At 44.6% G+C, this 9,387-nt stretch overlaps 1 protein-coding gene across 6 annotated transcripts in view; it reads right to left on the reverse strand.

Annotated features, from left to right (window-relative positions):
• Heatr5a (HEAT repeat containing 5A) overlaps window positions 1–7,249 on the reverse strand; it is a 95,501-nt gene extending 88,252 nt beyond the window's left edge. For 3 of the 6 annotated variants that reach the window (XM_006516011.4, XM_006516012.4, XM_006516009.4), the window contains exon 1: window positions 7,081–7,249. The gene's annotated coding sequence lies outside the window, so the exon portion shown is untranslated. Of the gene's footprint in view, window positions 1–6,861; window positions 7,061–7,080 lie in introns of those variants that run through there. The other 3 variants (XM_030246778.1, XM_006516010.2, NM_177171.4) reach the window with 3 other exon arrangements.
• Window positions 7,250–9,387: the final 2,138 nt, after the last annotated feature.

The raw sequence follows: 9,387 nt of genomic DNA on the forward strand, positions 1-9,387 counted from the left end.
AAAGGCTGGAGCCCATAGCAGGACACACGTTCCCACTAACGGCCCCCATGCACCCTCATGTGAGCAGGGCACACTGTTCCCACTAACACCTCCCATGCACCCTCATGCGAGCTGCTCTGAAGGGCAGCAGCAGCTCCCATGGCATCCTCATTTTCCCACCTCCAGCTGCACTGAGATCCACACAGCTTCGCTCGCAACAGAACAAGCAAACACACTGCACACAGAGGCTCTGACTTCAAGTCTGGCTTTCAGGATGATGTCTACAGAGGCAGAGTTGCCTCCTTTAAATTTTAATATAACCGCACACTCCATACAGAGGAGCTTCACTGCCCTCATTTTCCTCATATTCTGTTGAGATTTATCTACTGAAAGTGAACGTGTGCAGCAACATGTTAGACATGCACTTCCTTTTTTAGATGAGGTCTTGCTATGCTATCTAAGCTAACCTTAAACCTGTGATCCTCCTACTTTAGCCTTTGCAGTACCTGGGACGAGCCATGCAACATCACACCTGGCTAAAACTACTTCTCAAAGTACATTTAGTCATTGCTTGAAAAAAAAATGACTTCATAAAACTGCTGCTCCAACTCTAACGCCAGCAGCAAGCTTAATGGCTGCCAATATTTACAATCACTTACTGTGGTGGCTGTACAATACTTTTAAGTGTGCGACATTTATTTTCTTAAATAAACCTTGCTATTTCTTAAATAAAGCTTCCTGTTCTTCCTGTACAACTATAATTGACCTTTTATCACCTTGTTTCTCAACTGAGAGCTCCATATAATTAAAAATAAGATCCACACTTCCTATTCCAAGAGGAAAGACCAAGCAAAGCTACACTAAAATCAATGCAAAAACATCCAACAGCGTAAATCAAATTCTCTGGCTCAGTGTCCAGCATCTGGAACTCACAATCTTCTGGGCTCGGCAGCTCACACACACACACACACACACACTACACACACACACACACACACACACACACACACACACACACACCACACACACACACACACACACACACACACACACACACACAACACACACACACACACACACACACACACACACACACACACACACATAATTGTCTCACAGGCCCACACCAGCTTAGTGGTTACTCCATGGTCCTGCCATCCCTAATATGCTGGGGTCTATAACAGAGACTGCACCTTCACCAATGGCCTCCCAGCCTCTCTTCAGGGACTCTGACCTGCTACATAGTGTCAAGCCTCAGCTTCTCCTCATAGCCCACCCCCCCCCCCCCCACTTTTTCACTTTCATGCCTCTAAAATCAGTACCACATAGGAGACACTTATGACACTAAGGTCAGCTGCCAGTTTGAGATGCAGCCTTAAACCCCTCTGAACCACAGCTTCTATGTGCCCACCCTAAGGAAATATTTCCCAGTTTTCACCTCAGTGATACTGGTCTCTTGTTGATCACAGCTGATTTCTCAGCTCTAGCTAACCAGTATCTATTGTCCCAGTAAATCAAAGGTGTACTTTTCATACATTCTTAATTCAAATCTATCACACAAATGGCCTTCATAACCTTTAGACACTCTCCAACTTCCCTGTGAAGTTTCAGAAGCCAGGCCTCCGTTACCTGCACTCCTCCCAGCATGCTGATCTTCTGAGCTCCTACAACAGCTCTAAAAGAAACACTCAATGGCTTTTCCAACCTAAGGTCCCAAATACTCACAAAACAGTCAAAGGCATAAAAGACCACACGGTCAGGTCCTTCCAGCAACGGCCCACACTCTGGTACCAGTGTCTGTCCTAGTTTACTTTCAGTTGCTGTGAAATGCTAGGCAGTGGTACCCAGCACTCCAGAGGCAGGAGGACCTCTGTGAGTTTGAGGCTAGCCTGGTCTACAGTTCCAGGACACCAGGAAGTGTACAGGAGTACACAATAAAACCCTTTCTTGAAAAACCAAAATAAAACAAAATCAAACCAAACAAAACCAAAAACTACTGACCAAAACCAATCTGGAGATGAAAAGGTTTATTTGCCTCATCCTTCCGTCGACGGCCATCATTTCAGGAAGCCAGGGCAAGGTCAAGTTGGAATCCTGAAGTTGAAAACTGAAGCAGACCATGGAGGAACACTGCTTATTGGCCTGCTCAGCTATACAAGAAGGCCCATGTGCCTAGGGATAACACTGCCCACAGTGCACAGACCATCTACATCAATTAGTCATCAGGACAATTCTTCAGTTGAGGGTCCCCACTGAGTCTAGTTTCTGTCAAGTTGACAACAACTATCCAACTCACACTCTATTTTGCTCACCAAAGCAGTTATTTTACAGACCTGTGGTACCAGACCCAGCTCTATATTATTATTATTATTATTATTATTATTATTATTATTATTATTATTGACAAAGACAATGGATTAACAAGTCTGCCTTTAGGCTGGGGTCTATCTCAGTGGGAAAGCCCTTACACAGCAGGCATGAGACCCTGGGTTTGATCAACAGCAAAGAAGGAAGTAAAGAAGCAAGGACTTTGAGAGGCAAGAGAGGGGAAGAAAATCTGCTCAAAGCGAAAACACAGTTTACATAGACGGAAGTAACATCTATGTCCAGTTTCAATGTCTATGCTCCTTTAACTCCTTCATATGGTTTCTAATGGCTGCTATGAATGGCAGCGACTAACACAGTTGCCGAGGCATCTTATAGAACTCATAGCCTGCCTCTCCTCTTTACTCTGGTACACGTCCAGCACTCCGAAGCTTTTCATTAACCTGCTGAGTTCCTCAAAGTCATTACTTTCAAAGAGTCTCAACCCGGAAGGAAGGATCGGAAAGTACTCAGAGTATTATTTCAGCTTTGGCTAGTACTTCTTTAAAAAAACCATAATCCTGCATTCCACATGCCAAACTCTCCCATCTCTTTTTTTGAAATGGAAGATTGCATCTGGGTGTCTCAGAACCCAAAAGCACAAAGAAGCTAAAAGAAGTATTACTTCAAAAGGATGGACCATCTAGAGACTGCCATATCCAGGGATCCATCCCATAATCAGCCTCCAAACGCTGACACCATTGCATATACTAGCAAGATTTTGCTGAAAGGACCCTGATATAGCTGTCTCTTGTGAGACTATGCTGGGGCCTAGCAAACACAGAAGTGGATGCTCACAGTCAGCTATTGGATGGATCACAGGGCCCCCAATGGAGGAGCTAGAGAAAGTACCCAGGGGCTAAAGGGATCTGCAACCCTATAGGTGGAACAACATTATGAACTAACCAGTACCCCGGAGCTCTTGTCTCTAGCTGCATATGTATCAAATGATGGCCTAGTCGGCCATCAGTGGAAAGAGAGGCCCATTGGACTTGCAAACTTTATATGCCCCAGTACAGGGGAACGCCAGGGCCAAAAAGTGGGAGTGGGTGGGTAGGGGAGTGGGGCGGGGAGGGTATGGGGGACTTTTGGTATAGCATTGGAAATGTAAATGAGGAAAATACGTAATAAAAAATATTAAAAAAAAAAAGAAGCGTCACTTGCCTGCATCCCCCAAACAGTCCTCTAAAGTCACAATGTATCTGGTACCTTCTTGAAAGTTGAGTATCAGAAAGGAAAAAAAAACAATTCATTGTTTGAGATCTCATAACTTTGACATAAATCCCTCAGCGCCTATTAATTCCATTTTGACATGATAAATAATCCAGCTATCTGGATTAGCCAGTTTTAGCCAGAGTAGAATAGTGAACTAGATTAAGTGTGAAAGGGCAAACCCCCTGAGAGCCGGAATAATCCAGAGCAGGCAGCGACCAGTGATGGGAGAAGCAGAACACCTCAATAAAGCTATCTTTAACAGCAGAGGTAAAAGGCACTGTCAAGTGCAGGAGACGCCATCATCCCTGAGCACAGCAGAAGTTGCAAGCGGGGAAAGGAAACTTTATTTACCTTTCAAAAAACCAAAGACCTATCCTTCTATCTGCTGCTTACACAATCTGCCACATAGAACTTCCTTGTTTCACTGTGAGACACACTTTGCTTCAGATCCACCACCACCACCACCCCCGCCCTTTATAGCTCTTATTCTAGTTAACACTCACAGACTCACCCTTTACCACACTACGACCCAACAGTCCAGTTCATCTTCATGGGTCCAGGTCCATGGCTCCACACCAAGGCCAGGACACATGATGGTTCCACTTATAATTCATCACTATACAACTTCGTACATGGCTCATCTCGTGGAGCCACACTGCCCTGAGGGCTTTCCTGGCAGGCGCAGCTTCTCGATCCCTGTTTCACTCACTCTTCATTTTACAATGACAGCTCCTTGGAACAACTCCTTATTTCTCTGCCTTCCAGCAGCTACTGTCATGGGCCACCCATCTCACAGAGTAAATATACTGCCGACTGCATCAAATCTCCATGCTGACATGGAAAGCCCTCTGTCATCAAAATGATAGTTATTTCTACAGCAATATATATTTGTTTATATGTCTATAGACACACACACGTACATATACACATAGACATACAAACTGATAAGGTGCTGTGTGTGTGTATTACATAATGACTACAAATAGCACCTTAATCAGTTCAAGCCTTGCTAACAAATGAGTTTAACAAAAGACATTTCATAGCTTTTTAGACTTTGGAATTAAGATTGAGATTCTGTACCCATATGATACTTTTTTTAAAAAAGCATAATTCTGGACATACGTCCAATTTCAATATGCAGAGTATTTATTCAGGGTTCTAATATCTAATATTAATATTAACTAAATTAATATTAATGAGATATCTAATATCTCATTCTGTTCTACACTTGATCTTTAAAAGGCCAAGAAGTAATCCCATTTGCTTCTTGCTATAGAGACACCTTCCATTTCAAGTCTACACTGACCCCTCAATAATATTTTACCTGATCTAGTAATCCAACCCTGTCATTAGCATGTTTAAAGGAAAATTCTGGAGCAGAACTAACTTATGATAGACATAGTGAATGTTATATTCAAAAGAGAGGGAAGAGGCTCAACGCCCTCAACTTGATTTTCAGTATGGAGGAGGGAGGGATGGAGATTGATGCTTAAATTAAAAACAAAACAAAAAAAGCAACCAGAAACATACCTCCCCCCTTTCTTCACTCTCAAGAGACCAAAGCTGCTGAAATGATAAAACCATAAACTGGCAGAAAAGCCACGCCTCTCATAGCACTACACTGGATCTAGAACTCCAGAGAATACTCAGAAGGGATTCTAAATGTCATTAAATAGGTTATCAGGTATTTAGAATAGTTGAATTTAGACTACTCAGAAGTTAACCCCTTACTTTATCCATAAGAAAGGCTAATGAAGGTGTTAGCAACTGCCCTCTTAAAAATTAAGCTGCAAAGAATGGAGGGTGGAAAACAGAAACGCACAGGGCAAAGACAAGGAACCTTAATTTTCCCCTCAGAGAGTACATTCATTAGTTTAAATTGATGGTGTTAATTTTAGATAGTAATTAAGAAATTTTAAAGGTTCTGTGGGATTCTGGGAAGATGGTTCAGCAAGTAAGAAGGCTGGCTGAGCAAGAATGAAGGCCCGAGATCAAACCCACAAAAAAACGTGGACGGGGCAGGCACTTCTAACTGCACCGCTGTGGCGGGCAGAAAGACTGCTAGGGCTTTCTCTAGGTTTAGGGAGAAGACCCTGCTCCAAAAAAGCAGAAAGTGAGAGCAGGGCAGACAGTCCTGGGTGCAAGCACCTTCGAATACATGTGCATATTACTACCTCCCCACCCCCTCCCCCGTTATTTGGGAACTCTGTATTTTCCTGCTACTAACATCAAACGCTAATATAATTAAAGAACAAGTAAAGGTAACCTAATCAAGGATCCATAAAGAGTACCAAAGGTTAAGTCAGGAGTTTATTCTTGACCTACAGCTATCTATGTAAAGTAAGTGCATTCCACAGCACAACCAATCCGCTCTCCAATATTCTCCCGCCCCTATCTTAGTAAAACTGCCTCCTTGCTCTCTGGTGTTCGTTTTTTTTTTTTTTTTTTTTGAAAGTGAGTTAGCTGATGTGGCTCTCTCTACCTAAGCCTAGGTTGGCTGGGAACGCTCCCCTTTTCTGCCTCAACATCCTAAATACTAGAACTACAGATGTGCAACGTTAAGCCTGGCTTTATTCGTTTTTGGATGCTTATCTAAAATCTCATTCTTTGCCTCTGTGTATTAGTGCACCCCTTAAATTCCAACACTCTGAAGGCAGAGGCAGGTTTGAGACCGTCTCAAATAAATAATCAAACCTCATCCTCAGACATTGTCTCTAAGATGTTTGCGAAATAAAACCAGGCAACCTTGCATTAGGGTTAACTTAAGTTAATCTCCCAGCATTGTTTTTCAAAGTCCTGAACTGTTATAGGGCTTTTTTTTTTTTTTACTTCCTTAAACTTCTCCTTATCTCTAAGCTCTTTAGTTCCTTTAGGGTGACTAGCATTCTTATAAACCACGCACAACCCAAAAGACTACAAACCATCTAATTTGTCTGACCTGAGAGTTCAAATTCCCTTAACTTGTCAGAGGTACACGTTACGGTTACTAAGTTCCATTAGGTGCTTTACGAAGTTTCTAACGATTTGCAAACGATTTGCAATCATTTGAGATGATCTCTTTCTTGCTGGCGTGAAATAAGCAAATAAAGGAAAATAAAAAACAAACGTTTCCACCGACTCCGCAAACGCCCCTGGCGAAGGCTTTCCTTCTTAAGAAGACCTGGAAACTTCTGGCAACGTCCACTCTCTGCTGCTGGGGGCCGACCTGGAGGTGCAGGGCGGGTCCCCAGCCGCGGGGCAGGCGACCGGGTCCCCGACTTTCCCCTCCCGCGTCCCAGCCCCGCAGCTGCCGACCCCGCCTACCTGTTGGGCTGAGGAGGAAACCCGCCACGCCGCAGTCAGCCCCCGTGTCCCGTCTGTGCCTGCAGCCGGGACCCCGTCCCCCTCGGCTCCGTCCCACCGGGCCGGGTCCTCAGCCTCCGCACCGCGCCCACCCGGGACCCGCGCCACCCGGCTCCAGCCGCTCCCGCCCAGTCCCTAAGCACGCCGCCCCCAGCTTCCTCTCCGGATCTCCCGGCTTGCCTGCAGAGACGCCCTGAGCTCACACCCGTCCCGGCTGTGCCACGTTCCCGGCTCCGCGACAGCACAGCGGCACCCGGCTCCCCGCGGGCGAATGCGGAGCTGGGAGGGCGGGCGGGGCTGACAGCGCGGCGGGAGCGGCCATTGGGAGGGCCCGGCCCCTCCCGCGCCCAGGCTGGCCAGCCGCCCGCCGAGCCAGGGAGCGCACACTGTGGCAGGCGTGACTACTCCACCGCCGAGAGAGCGATGGGAGCTCCTGAGGCAGAAGTCACTTCTAGGACAGCGTGCTGTCCTCCAGTCCGGAGATTCCGGCCACAACTATTTTTGTCTATTTTTGTCGCCAGTCAGAATCTACACTTGCGGCTTAAAAGGCAGACACTTCAGGAGCCTGGAAATATTCAGGCAGGGCCGGAGCTGAAGGAGGATATGATGGAATCTTACCCGAGGAAGGGACTCTAAAGAACTTTTAACAGGAACCTAACTGTAAAAGGACTATGTGAAGATTCCACGCGGAGTCCGTGGCTCTGAGTCAGATGTGTTTTTCCACTATAATCAGGATTTTGAGTGTAACTTTTTTCCCTTGTTTTGAAACAAGCTTACAAGAAGGTTGCAATCGTAGTTCAAAAACATTATTCCCCGAACGGTTTTGAGATTTAAGTTGCTAATATTATGTCACAGTGTTCCTAAGCAGTTTACACATAGTCATAATAACTGCAATAGCGATATTCTTTATGCAATACACTCGGTTTCTTGGTTGTCTCAATCATGTTCCTTGTAAGGAAAGGCCTTCAGTTCCGAAATAAGTGTTCTTTCTAGTTGCAATGCATATCTTCAATCTGGAATACTTCCTTAGTCTTTGACATTTACAACCTTGACAACTTTGAAGACTATTGGCTCACTGTTTTTATAGAAAGGCTTTCATTCTGATTCTGTCTGATATTTATTCATGATTAGATTTAAACTAGATATCTTTGAGGACTCTCACAAGTGATTCCATGTTCATATGTGTCGGTGTTTGCTCTTCAAAAAGCTCCTTTTTCCATCTTTGTAATTAATATGTATTTTCTGAAGCTATTTTGTTTCAGGGTACCTGTGAATAACCTTGTTTAGAAATTCATAATTTATATTACTGGATATAGAATTGTTCCACTTCATTAAGTTGATTATAGTGTTCTTCCATTATTTATCTATTTACTTTTTACAACTTTTTGTGTGTGGGCCTACACATATGTGTGCCACATGCATGCAGTGCCCATGGAGGCCAGAAGAGGGCATCAGAGTTATAGGCAGTTGTGAGGTCCCTGATGTGGGTGCTAGGAACTGAACTGGGGTCCTCTGCAAGAGCAATGAGTGTCCTTTTCTTTTCTTTGTGTTGCATCCTGTACAGCTTGGTCCTAGAAACCTGACTGGGGCAAGAAGAAAGGGCAAACACAGGCACAGAAAAGTTGGGTTAAGGTGGGCCCTGCACATTTTAATGGAGTGGCATCAACTATGAAATAACCCACTGGAACCTCAGAACATGAGGCTAGTAGTCTTGATAAGAGGTATCTGTAGTGAGCTGCAGTTGCTGGGTTTTTGCACACTTTGGTCAATCATTAGTAAACCCTTGACCCAGAAGAGGGCTTTGCCACTCCCATGGGTCTGAGGCCTTGGGTCCTTGACATAGCCATGCCTTAGTCGACAATACACATTCTCTCAGGGCTTATCTCAGTTCCTTACAGTTTTGTTTTGTTATATGCACGTAGGTATGCCTGTCTTTACTTGCACCGTAGGCATGCCGTATCCTTGGAAGTCTAAAGACTGTGTTGGAGCTTTAAGAACTGCCATCAGATGTCGTTGTGGGCTGCCTGATGTGGGTGCTGGGAATTGAACCAAGGTCCTCTGCCTGAGCAGCATAGAGCTATGTCTCCATCCCTTTCATCTCTTTTGATGATCAAATTCTAAGTTTCCTCAGTCGGAGATTCATTCATTCATTCTTGGCTTCTGTGTCTTTGTGTTTCGAGTTATTTCCCAACATTCTAATACTAAACATTTAAAAAGATATAACACATTGTAAAGACTACGTGTACTCTCTACCCACCATCCAGATTCTGTGTCCTTTAGACGTATCTCCCAATTCTTGACGCACCTTTACGGTGTGGCATAATTAAGATTTCTCAGGCTCACCTTGCCCCAGGGTGAAGGCAGCTGTTACTTGGGAAGCCTTGGCTCCTTTTAATGGATTAAGTATATTTTGCAGCACTAGGTTTGTTTGCTGTAGCATTACTGCCCACGCTGGCTAAGGAATGCAGCTAGAAAATATTTATATAT

The sequence above is a fragment of the Mus musculus genome, chromosome 12 (genome assembly GCF_000001635.26).
Source record: "Mus musculus strain C57BL/6J chromosome 12, GRCm38.p6 C57BL/6J".
Taxonomy (NCBI): domain Eukaryota; kingdom Metazoa; phylum Chordata; class Mammalia; order Rodentia; family Muridae; genus Mus; species Mus musculus.